The sequence below is a fragment of the Podarcis pityusensis genome (genome assembly GCF_964106645.2).
Source record: "Podarcis pityusensis genome assembly, chromosome: 7".
In the NCBI taxonomy this organism is placed as follows: domain Eukaryota; kingdom Metazoa; phylum Chordata; class Lepidosauria; order Squamata; family Lacertidae; genus Podarcis; species Podarcis pityusensis.
In genome coordinates, this window is record NC_138031.1 from 24,300,839 (window position 1) to 24,313,459 (window position 12,621).

Consider the following 12,621-nt stretch of genomic DNA (forward strand, 5'->3'; position numbering starts at 1 on the left):
GTTTTCTTTATTTGCTTGACTGTTAAGTCTTGAATTAAAAGTTTTCTCTAATAGACATCAGTGGAAGGCCTGTTTAGCTGCTATTCTGAAAATCAGATTAAGAATTCTCTTCCAGATTAATCAGAGTATGGCTTATTTTTTAGTAGCCTCGTGGTTGTACTGCCTGACTCCAGAAATTGCTCTTATGGTGTCCATTTATCCCATACCAAGTACTAGACAGATCAGTCTGGAGGTAGATGTCCATCTGAGACTTCCAGAAATTCTTCTTTGGCCATTTAGTAGGCTGTGATATTTCTTGGACACACTTCACAACATTTTTGAAGAATGTTGTGTAGAAAAGATACATGAGCTGAAAGACCCCTTCAAACAAAAAGTTGAAAGAGGGAAATTACACAGTGAACGGGCACAATAAATGCATGTTCAAGGGGAAGAGCATAGCTTAGAGGTAGAGTTCATACTCCACATGCAAAAATTTGCTGGTTCAGTCACCATAGTCTCCAGGCAGGGCTGTTTCTTGCCAGAATCCCTGAAAAACTGCTACCAGTCAGTGTACCCAGGAGTAGCTTATGCAGTACTCTCTAGATGTTGTTGAACTCCCAACTCCCATCTGCTGCAGCCAATGATCAGGAATAATGGTGGTTTTTGTCTTCTTCTTCTTTGGTGATTACACGTAGCCAAGTAAGATTGTCTTCCATGAAAATGGTCTTATAAGTGAGTCTGTAAGTGACTGTGGAGGCCAATTCTGGATCCACACGTCCTTCCACAGTGGGGACATAGGTTTCTAGGCAAGAGTTGATCATGGTGAGGATTTGCCAAGCGTGCCTTCCTCTTAACAAGTTTCTCCCTTTCATCCTGAGTTCAAGTGTCTTCAAAGTCCATGACATCTATGGTAAAGGATGTTCTTCTATTGGAGCACTTGCAGGCCAGTGTTTCCCAATTGTCAGTGTTTATACTACATTTTAAAAGATTTGCCTTGAGAGAGTCTTTAAACCTCTTTTCTTGTCCACCAGCATTATGCTTTCCATTTTAAAGTTCGGAATAGGGTAGTTGCTTTGGAAGACGATAATCAGGCATCCGCACAACATGACCAGTCCAACAAAGTTGATGTTGAAGAATCATTGCTTCAACACTGGTTATCTTTGCTTCTTCCAGTACACTAGCATTAGTTTACCTGTTTTCCCAAGTGATACGTAATTTTTTTCAGAGACACCATTGATGGAATCTTTCAAGGAGTTGAAGATGGCGTTTATAAGTGGTCCATGTTTCACAAGCATACAGTGAGGTTGGTAAGTACAATAGCTTTGTAAACAAGCATTTTGGTTTCCCTGTGAATGTCCCTGTCCTCAAACACTTTGTGCTTCAATCGGGATAAAGCTGCACTCGCAGAGCTCAGGCAATGCTGGATTTCGGCATCAATGTCTGCCCTTGTGGAAAGATTGTATGGGAGTTGTATACCAACAACAGCTGGAGAGTGGCATGTTGGCTACTGTTGATTTACACAATATTCAGCTAGATGGATCCATTGGTCTGACTCAGCATATGGCAGCTGCCTATGTCCCAATTTGTTGTTCAACATCGGCAAGTCATTTAGAAGAACAAGAGACTACTGGATTTCCAGACATATATCTTGCTTGCCAACTAACTACTTTGTACAACAATGCAGTTTTATTCTTACACATACTAGTTTCAATAACATGATTATTTATTAAGCTGATGAAAACAGATCCCAGAATAAGACTGACTTGATTAACAATGGAAAACATAATTATAGGTTGCTAACACAATATAGCATGATGGATTATCTTACAAAATGTGCTGCAGCCATTTAAAACTTCTTCCACAGTAATTTATCTAACCACTCATCAGGGAAATATCTCCTGAACAGAGGAATCCAGCCTAGTGTTGTGAACAAAACCACCCCACCCTGTAATAATTTTCAGTCACAAGGACCTTGAATAGTTTGCACAAAGTCTAAAACAACACTGGACATAAGCACTTTCTTTTGAAAAATGCTTAAAATGATGTACTCATTGTTTTGTGTATTCTGTAATAAAACCTTATTTATCTAAAGTTGTCAGACACATTGGACAAGCCAGAAAGATGGACCGTCACTGGGTAGTTGATTTTGGTTCTGAATTCATAACACAACCCTGGAAGTGAAGGCATGTCTTGAGTAAGGGGATGTCCCAGCCTAAAAACATAGGAATGGCTTTGGTGGATCAGATCAAACATCTATTCCAACATTTATTCCAACATCTGCCACAGTCAATGAAATGTTCCTGGGAAGCTCATATGTATGTGTTACCCTTTTCTTCAGTAGAACTCAAGGTGATATACTGTGCCTTCAGACCAGAAGGGCCCAGTAGAACCATCCCTTGTAATTTGTACATAGCGGCTGGAAATTAGAAATATTTATTTTCTCTCTGGATAGGAATGTTCTGCTACCTTGGTTAATTTCCTTAAATAGACCTATGCAAAAAGTGAGACTATAATGATCAGAAAAATAACACATTTCCTCTATTCTTAGTTTGCCCATCTTACAAAAGGCAGAGGCTTGGTAATACAAAGCCAAAATATGACTTGGAAAACATACTGGTGAGAAAGTCAATTCCATTCAACTTGAGGAGGAGGGAAATTGATAGTGGAGTTCAGGTGTGATCATGAATTCTGTCACACAGTGGGTGACAGCAAAAGGAAATCCTCTAGCCCCACCTCTTTGGGGCATGCAGGGAGCTGCAGGTGGGTGGGTGGGGGCAGAGAGTAAGGAGAAGCTATGTTGGATGAGTGGACACCACCTTGTGCTCTGTTGGATCTCACTCAGTTGCTATTAAAGCTTATGAATTTGGGTTACTGCCCTGTTTTTAAAGTATTGTTTGAGAATAATTTCCTTAGGTGTAACTGCACGGTAGAACTGCATGCTACAATATACAGGGAATTTGTGTGGCCTTTAAACCACCCAACAACTACTTCTGAAGCTCATTTTCTATCCTGAATTTGAAGCAAAATCAAGTCAGAAGCACCTATTCCAAAAACCTATTCTGCAAAGTGAAAGAAGCTGTGATTACATTGTCTGATCAAGTTTTTATGATGATTTTAGTAGTTAAATTACATTGCAACATGTGGAAGTAGGTGGATGATTTATAGTTTATTTGGTGTGCCTGTTCCCTTCAGATAACTATTATACCTTTTTGCACAAGACTGCCTGTATTAAAAATGCAATCTACCATCGAGAATACTGTGACATTTTAACAGTATACATGTTGGAAGTTTGAGAGCCTACATTTTTCTTTCAGAGATAATTTGTGTTGCCTTTTCTCTTTTCCCCCCTAGTACAAAACAGAATTGTCGGTGCTTATTTGTATACCAGTTAACAGCTAAACGTAAAAGCAGGGAAATGGTAATTTGGAACATCATTTTTTTTAAAAAAAATGAAGTAAAACAGGGAACGAAATGTTCCTTTTCTGAAGTGCTCTCAAAAAGCTGGCCCATTTTCACTTTAGTCAACGATAGGTTGGGGTGGGGAATCTGTGGCCTTCCAAACATTCTTGCTTTACAATTCGATCATCCCTGAAATAGCGTCTTTTTTTTTTTACATATATAAATGGTGTTGTTAAATTATGACATCATATTACAACATTGTACAAACATACAATAAAATACCCCATACTGAGGCAGAAGATGAAGTTTTGGCAATACATCAAAAACAACATCCAAGTAAGATAGTAAGTTCCTATCCCAGACAACCATTTGTAGAGCAGGTAATATAAAGTTTATGCTAAACAATTTTTTTTATAATGGGGAGTCCTCCATTTTTAGCCATGAATGTAATAAAGCTGTTCTAATCTAGTTCAAGAGTCTTTATGGTTCAAACCTTGTGCTAATTTTATTTATTAGTCCATTTTTCCTCAAGTGCTATTTGCCATCCTTTATTACACCAATTTGTCAAAGAAGCACCCTCCCAGTATCTCATTAGTACAAGCCTGGCCGCTAGTGAAAGAGAACTTATTAGGGGTTTGAACTGCAAGTTAAGGTGTTCTCTCCCGTAAAAAGGTTGAGCAGAGCATATCTGCACATGTAAAAGGGTTTTGTCTGGTACTTATTTTCATTTCAACAAATATTTCCTCTCAGAATGGAGCCCATTCCCACATGTCCACCACATACATTGACTTCCGGAACAGATTCTATTCAACTTCCAAGGTACGACTGTACACCATTGTTGCACTATATCTACAGCCTTCTGTTAGTTATTTTAAACACTCAGGGGGTATAAAATGATACAACCAAAGGGTACCATTCTTTTGTATGGCTTTTTGTAGATTCCCACCACATACTTGCAGTGCTTCTTGGATTTCCTTAAACTGTTTTCTGTTTCCTAGCTCAGCAAGGAATGCTGGACTGAGCATTTCTACAACGGTGGCGCTGTGGGTTAAACCACAAGATCCTAGGACTTGCTGATCAGAAGGTTGGTGGTTTGAATCCCTGCGACAGGCTGAGCTCCCATTGCTCGGTCCCTGCTCCTGCCAACCTAGCAGTTCGAAAGCACGTCAAAGTGCAAGTAGATAAATAGGTACTGCTCCAGTGGGAAGGTAAACGGCATTTCTGTGCGCTGCTCTGGTTCGCCAGAAGCGGCTTAGTCATGCTGGCCACATGACCTGGAAGCTGTACGCTGGCTCCCTCGGCCAATAAAGCGAGATGAGCGCTGCAACCCCAGAGTCGGCCACGACTGGACCTAATGGTCAGGGGTCCCTTTACCTTTACCTTTACCTTTATGAAGAGATGGGAAAGAGCCACTGTGCACCATATACTTCTCAGGATACATTTGTAAAGTTGAAACAACTTAATGCCATTTGATGGTAATTCTTTCAGATACCTGCCTTTATGCTAGTGTGAAGGGTAACAGGAGGCCCAATGCAATGCTTGCTGAGGATCTGCTGCTTAGCAAATAAAAAACAATAGTCATAATTAATTAGTAATCAATAAAAATTGAATATCTTGTTGTGACTATAAGCTTTCATTTGTCCTTGGGCATGAGAAATGTCTGCCCTGTTGGTAGAAAATCCTTCTGAACAGGAGAAAAGTTTTAAGTGTGATGATTGTGGTTGTGCACATATGATACAAATTGTTGACTGAATGTAACCATAGGCTGTTTTCGTAGTGGTCCCTTCTATTAGTCAAGGATATTGAAGACTTGATTGCTCTACTTTAAGGGAAATCCGATGGCATCCGGGTTTGTTTATGTTCCATAATGCAATATTCCTTAAGTTACTGGTAGCTACTCGATTGTTCTGTGCAAGGATTTGCTGAACCTAAACCTTGTTCAACTGGTAAATGAAATGATCAGCTCTGTTTATATACCCAAAGCTGTCAGGTGTTCCATGGTCAAATGTGGAGGGGAAATAATCAGGAATGTTAACAGGAATGTGTATATGAGTGTTTGTGTAATAGATATAGAGGGTATTATTCCTCTTTAAAACTGCAGAATTTATAACCAAACTATTTAGGGATTTGAGTATATGTAGCTTAGTTGATATATATCTCATCCAGGCCACAAGGACTGTATTACAAGCTGTTACCCAGCAGAATGCTTCTGTTTGTAAATATATTCAAGAAACATTTTTTTTTTAAATATCCAGATGAAATTGAAAGCCAGACAACACTGAGCTCCAAAGAGGCACCTCAATGTGGTGCAAAAGTGGCTGTTTCAACCATGCTCCTGTGTGAGCTTCCTGGCTGAAATAGAATTTGATTCTATATGACCGTGGTCAATGCCCAACAGCTTCCAGAACACCACAGGTTCCCCATTCTTATAGTAGAAACTACAATGGAACCTCGGTTTTCGAGCATCTTGAAAGCTGAACGTTTTGGAACCCGAATCCTGAAAATCCGGAAGTAATTGCTTCTGTTTTTGAACACGGTCGGACGTCGAATGGCTTCCGAGGCGCTTTTCTCAATTTTCTCAATGGAAATTGCTGACAGCACTTTGCGTCTCGGTTGTTGAACATTTCGGAAGTCGAACAGTCTTCCAGAACGGATTACGTTCGACAACCAAGGTTCCACTGTAGTTCAATTAACAGTGCAGATCTTTTGGTGTCTGCCTAGCTGTAAGTTCTATGGAGTTTCGTGGGTTTACTCGCAGGCTAGTGGATGTAGGACTGCACCCTAAGTATATGATCTCCTCTCATATGCCACCTTCAGCCTTGTATTAAGTGAAGTCTTTGAGGTTTCAACATCAACCCAACACCTCCCCCATTTTGCTTAACATAAGGTTTGCAGAGAACTCAAAAGCTGGCTCGCTATTTTTGTGATATTTTGGTTGCTCTTGCCTGTCTGTGGATTATGAAAAGTTTCTTCTGGACCAGCACAGAATCCAGTGTTTAAAACAAAACAATAGAAGGCTTAGGGGAGACTCTTAGATAGAAAAGAAGCCAGCAATTTGTTCTATATAATTCTTTATGTGCTGTTTCTTTTCTTGATACAGTACCTTATTATTCTCTGATGGAAAATACTTGTTCTCTCTTTAGGATACGTTTTGCTTAAGATACTTCTAAAAGCCTGGTGGGGATGTCATTACATCCCTGCCTCCTTGCACACAGCTGGAAAGTAGAAACACTGGACCAAATTCGCCCCAGGTGAAATTCTGTTGAAAGTCAGGCAAGCTAACCAAAGGAAGAGCTGTGGTGTGAGAGCTTTCCAAGGAACAGAAATGGTGACAGCAAGATGAATGCTATCCAAGTGCCGTTAGACAAAGTTAGGAAACTTAAAACAACAACGACCACAAAGCCTGTTGTGAATGAAAGTAAATAACCGATACAGTAAAGGACAGTCAGTTTGAGAAGCACGTCACTAGGAGCAGTTGCACAGCTGGGCCTGGGGGGAGAGGACTTGTTGTGCAAGAGCCGAAAGGTCATGTCATATTGATTTAGCACCTCTGAGTATTATTGCTGCTTTGCCGAGTCCCCAATCTACCAAACAGAAAATGAGAACTCTGTGCCTTCTGTTTACTGGCAAGGGGGGAGGATGTGGAACAGAAGGGACCACTTTTCATTAATACTCAGCTTAATAAAATACAACCCCCCTCCAGAAAGACAACTTAGTTAAGATTCTGCTGGAGTTCTTTGCTGTTGCCGGTAAATGAGTCTAGCATTCTGTTCTTACATTGGTTGACCAAATGCCTATGGGAAGTCCACAAGCTGGACATGAGGCCATTAGCTCATTCACACTGTTATCCCTCAGCAATCAGGAAGTGCCATGGCCGTAGCTGCCCCCCCCCAAATCAAGTAAATAAATGGAAATGCCAGCTTAACTGACCAACTGCATCACAGACAACTCGGTTCTGTCCCCCCCAATAAATCCTGGCTATAAAGGTAAAGGGACCCCTGACCATGAGGTCCAGTCTTGACCGAATCTGGGGTTGCAGCGCTCATCTTGCTTTATTGGCCAAGGGAGCCGGCGTACAGCTTCCGGGTCATGTGGCCAGCATGACTAAGCCGGTTCTGGCGAACCAGAGCAGCACACGGAAACGCTGTTTATCTTCCCGCTGGAGCAGTACCTATTTATCTACTTGCACTTTGACGTGCTTTTGAACTACTAGGTTGGCAGGAGCAGGGACCGAGCAAAGGGAGCTCACCCCGTCGCGGGAATTTGAACCGCCGACCTTCTGATCAGCAAGTCCTAGGCTCTGTGGTTTAACCCACAGCACCACCCGCGTCCCTAATCCTGGCTATACCCATGTATAAAACTTGGGTTTTTTCCCATTGTTGGCTCCGCCTGTCCACATCCTGGCAAATTAGCATGTTTATTGAACATTAATATATGTTAGAATACTAGTATGTTCAGGACCCACCCTATTCCCGTTAATGTAATCTGTTTTAACTGTTTTAATGCAGTGGTACCTTGGGTTACAGATGCTTCAGGTTATAGACTCTGCTAATCCAGAAATAGTACCTTGGGTTAAGAATTTTGTTCAGGATAAGAACAGAAATTGTGTGGCAGCGGTGCTCAGGCAGTGGGAAGCCCCATTAGCTAAAGTGGTCTTCAGGTTAAGAACAGTTTCAGGTTAAGAACGGACCTCCAGAACGAATTAAATTCTTAACCCGAAGTACCACTGTACTGAATTTTAAATTGTTTTAACCTGCCCTGGGATGTGCAAGTGAGGGGTGGGTGGTGATAATTATTTTTATTTTTGTATCTATTACAATTTTGGGTTGCTACATGTCACTTTCAGTAGCATTGGGTTGTTCCACCATGAATTCATCTCCTCTGAACCATTATCCAACTACTTCACTCTCTAGACGATAGCAGATTTCAAGGTATGGGATTCTTTGCATAGGAAAGTGTGCTTACTGTCTGCCCCTTGTGACTATATCTGGGCCTGGGTAAGACTTTATTCTGCGACTGTGGAGTCCACGGTCCGCCATAACTGATTATAGAGAACACATTTCTAGTGTTTGCTCCATTACAGTAGCTTCCTGCAAGTATAAATGAGTTTGTTGCTTCTATTCAGTGTCAGGCCCAGGTCCCTTAAATAAGGTAATAAGTATTTCCAGTACTGGAGGAAAAGGGAAAAACCAAACTTGCATATACAGAAAGACAGAAAGCTCCATGAAGCTCAGAGGTGGGCAGATATTGGTCCTTGAGGTGCTGCCCTTCATCCAAGGATCACAGGGCATTTTACAATATAAACAGAAATTATTATTATTATTATTATTTATTATTATTATTATTCTTATTCTTATTATTATTATTATTATTAATTTCTACCCCGCCCATCTGGCTGGCTGGGAAAGAACACACAACATAGTAACACACACAAAACAATGTTGTTGGACTCCATTTCCCATGAGCGCCTACCTGCTTGGCCAATAGGGAGGGATGGGAGCAGTTGTAGTGCAGCAAGATCTGGAAGGCCACAATTTGTCCACCTCTGCTATAACTCAGACTTGCCTCCCAACCAATCTGCTAGCAAACTAGCTCCAAAGGCCAGTTTTAAGGCATGTAAAATCTCAGTGGTCATCTAGGATCAGCCGTCAGAAGGAGGGATGGAAAAGCGAGGCATTCCATTGGCTGTGTTGAGAGACCAGCTCTCCTCTCCCTGAACTATTACCATTTCAGCTGGTTTATACAGAACCTTGTAACTTTAAGAACTGTTGCCTGAGGTTGCTTGTTTCTCTTCTTTTCCTTTTGTGTTGTGTCTTTTAGACTGTAAGCCTGCAAGGGCTGTCTTGTTAGTTACTGATCTGGTGTAAGCTACTCTGGGAGCCTTTTCTGCTGAAGAATGAGGTAAGAATGCATTGAGTAAGTTGCTTTGGGGTGCATTTTGTAATGGAAACACAAATAATAAGTGCAATAATAAATAAAGACTCATGAGTCACAACTGATTTAACTCCTGCTTTTTCCAGAGGAAAGCACCCATTTAGTACTGGCTATAGACTCATGTAATTGGATTCAGGAGGCATTGTATGGGGGTTAATCTGTGATCAATTTCTTGATATTTGAAACTACAAGAACTTCCAGGAAGTGCATTAAGGTGGTATAGAATTGAATTTGCAAATTGCTTTATCAATTAATCAGTGAAAACACATTGTTAAGCCACTACAAAAAAAAAATAAAAAATTCCTTAAGTCTGCTGAAAAGTACAATTAACAGCTAATATAATTAATGTTGACTCTCACTAAACCTGAGCAAGTATTAATTACTTCACTGCAAATTCTAAAATAATTCCTAGGCTGCCAAAAGGGATGTATGATATGTCCCCCCCGCCAGTGGCACAAGTTGACTTTATATTAGAAACCTCAGTTCCATAACAAATTGTAATCCTTTTTACAAAGTAAGTTGCTCAGCTGGAAATGCCTTAATCTGAATACACTTACATGCTAAAGATCCCATTTCTATACAGATACAGTCATAGTCACATGTGCTCAGTGTTTTCCACTGAGGCCAGATATGTGTCCTTTAAGTGGCACACAGAGAGAGAGAGCAAGCAGGCACACAACAATGAGCAGATCAGTGATTACACTGCAAAGATGTAACAGGCAGCAGCATCGCCGCATCCATGTCCAACGAGCACAAGAAGGATCCCTATTTATACATAGGGTAGTTTGACCCTGTCAACGATTGCTGCATGGAAACGGTGCCTCACACAGGACTGGCCAAAATGGTAGAAATGGGAATCCTCCTTTGCCTTTCTTGTCTCCCCCTCTGTCAACTTACAGCTCCTCTGGGTTGCATCTGATGCTAGGCCCAGCCTGCTCTAGTGGACTAAAACCTGGGGGCTACAGTGGTACTTTGGGTTACAGACACTTCAGGTTACAGACGCTTCAGGTTACAGACGCTTCAGGTTACGGACTCCGCTAACCCAGAAATAGTACCTCAGGTTAAGAACTTTACCTCAGGATGAGAACAGAAATCGAGCGGTGGCAGCGGAAGGCCCCATTAGCTAAAGTGGTACCTCAGGTTAAGAACAGTTTCAGTTTAAGAACGGACCTCCAGAACGAATTAAGTTCTTAACCTGAGGTACCAAGTTTGGGGGAAGCCATGACTGTTAAGGTGGTATAAATGTTCTTTAAATGTATGGTATGGATGTGACCCAGGTATCTACCTCCCTGTTATTTTCCTGCTTCATCAGTTACTACTTGTAAAGGAATGGGGTCCTTTACTTGGCTAAGTCTTCACTTTGGTCTTCTCAGAAAACAATGTAAGCCATAGACTGGCCTGTGGTTTATTTTCTTCTGTCATTCTCCAGGTTTGGGAAATTTTGCATTCAGCGCGTCCAGTTTGCTACAGTTTTGATAGATGTGTGCTTGGCTCGTTCTTTTAAAATAGTTTCCATATTTCAACCCAACAGTTTCACTGGCAAAATAAAGTCTTAATGAGTCATCATTTTCTAAACTCATGGTGTGAGAAGTTTCACTGTAGCATTGTTATTCTATTGAACTGGGACAGTGACTTCATGCTAAACTGCAACATGTTTTATTTGTTAAGCCCATATTAATCAAAGCACTTGAATGCATTTAAAAGCATTAATGAAAATTTCTTCCAAACAATGCAATAAAAACAGACACAGGTCTCTGTCGAGCCATTCATTTTTCGTAGTAAAATGCAACGTCGAGAATATTTCAACCCATTTCTGCAGTTTCAACGAAGCCTAGCCTCAGTCAATAATCAAACTATAACAGGGAATAATCTGAAACTAATTTATGTGCCCCAAATGTGACTAATGGGGAATAGTCATATCTCAGCATCAGGGCATGTGTCCTGTGTGCCCAAGGGTCAATCCTGCCTGAAACTCTGGAAAGCCACTTATGGGTGTCTGCAAAGAGTGGGGGGGGGGGCAGTTGTCATACCTCTTCTTGATGAACCATAATCTCAATAGTTCAAGCTTTCATTTATTTAAAAGAGGACTTTTCTAGCACCTGTAGAACCTGAGATACGAGGGAAATGTACAGCCATTCTTCTTCTCAGGTTTTTAAAAAGGAGAAACTTTCAGTGTTTTAGTCACACCCGCACCCCATAAAAATTCCTACAGATGCCCGTGAAACCTCTGCCAACCCATCCCAAAAATGTAGAACTAGGTGGAGCAATGGTCTGACTCAGCAGATGGCAGCTTCCCTGTGTTCCTGACTAAAGCTGGAGGAATCTGTGAGCTGGAGGGAACTTGCAACTCCTTTGGGCTAGAAGTTAAAAGGATAGTTGGTTTAAGAATCCAGGGAGTTTTTTGTTTTAATACCAAAGAAATTAATTCTTGCCATTGGCCAAAACAGCAGTGAGGAAAAATCTAAGGGGTTTTAATTTTTTTAACTGCCTTTGGAATGAGGCTTGCATTTGACATCATCCATCAATTGTGCGGGAAGACCAGGGAACCACCCCTGACTCCTGACTGCTGAACCGCATCGCAGTTGCCGCTCCTGGGTTCAAGCTGGTAAGTGGTCATTATTTTTGCCACAAGGATTTTGGCAATTTCCACACATCTAGATGAGGCCCAGGTCAGATAATTCAAGTATGTATCATTTAGAATCATAGAACTATAGAGTTGGAAGGGACCCTGAGGGTCATCTAGCCCAACCCCCTTTAATGTAGGAATTTTTTGCCCTATGTGGGGCCCAAACACATGACCCTGAGATTAAGAGGAGCATCTCCACCCCATTGTTCAGCCTGGACACTGAGGTCCAGCTCCGAGGGCCTTCTGGCGGTTCCTTCACTGCGAGAAGTGAAGCTACAGGGAACCAGGCAGAGGGCCTTCTTGGTAGTGGCACCTACCCTATGGAACAGCCTTCCATCAGATGTCAAGGAGATAAACAACTATCTGACTTTTAGAAGGCATCTGAAGGCAGCCCTGTTTAGGGAAGTTTTTAATATTTGATGTTTTATCATGGTTTTAATATTTTGTTGGGAGCTGGGGTATAAATAAATAAAAATTATTATTATTATTATTATTATTATTATTATTATTATTATTATTATAGAGTCTCATACTCTACTGACCAAACTTTCCCAGTATATATGGGTTATATACTGGGTTGGCTTGGTCAGTATATAACCCATATATACTGTACTAAAACTCTACCTGCTGTATTATTTATATACACTTTCAATTCAACCCTTCAGTGGTAAAATGCGATTAGG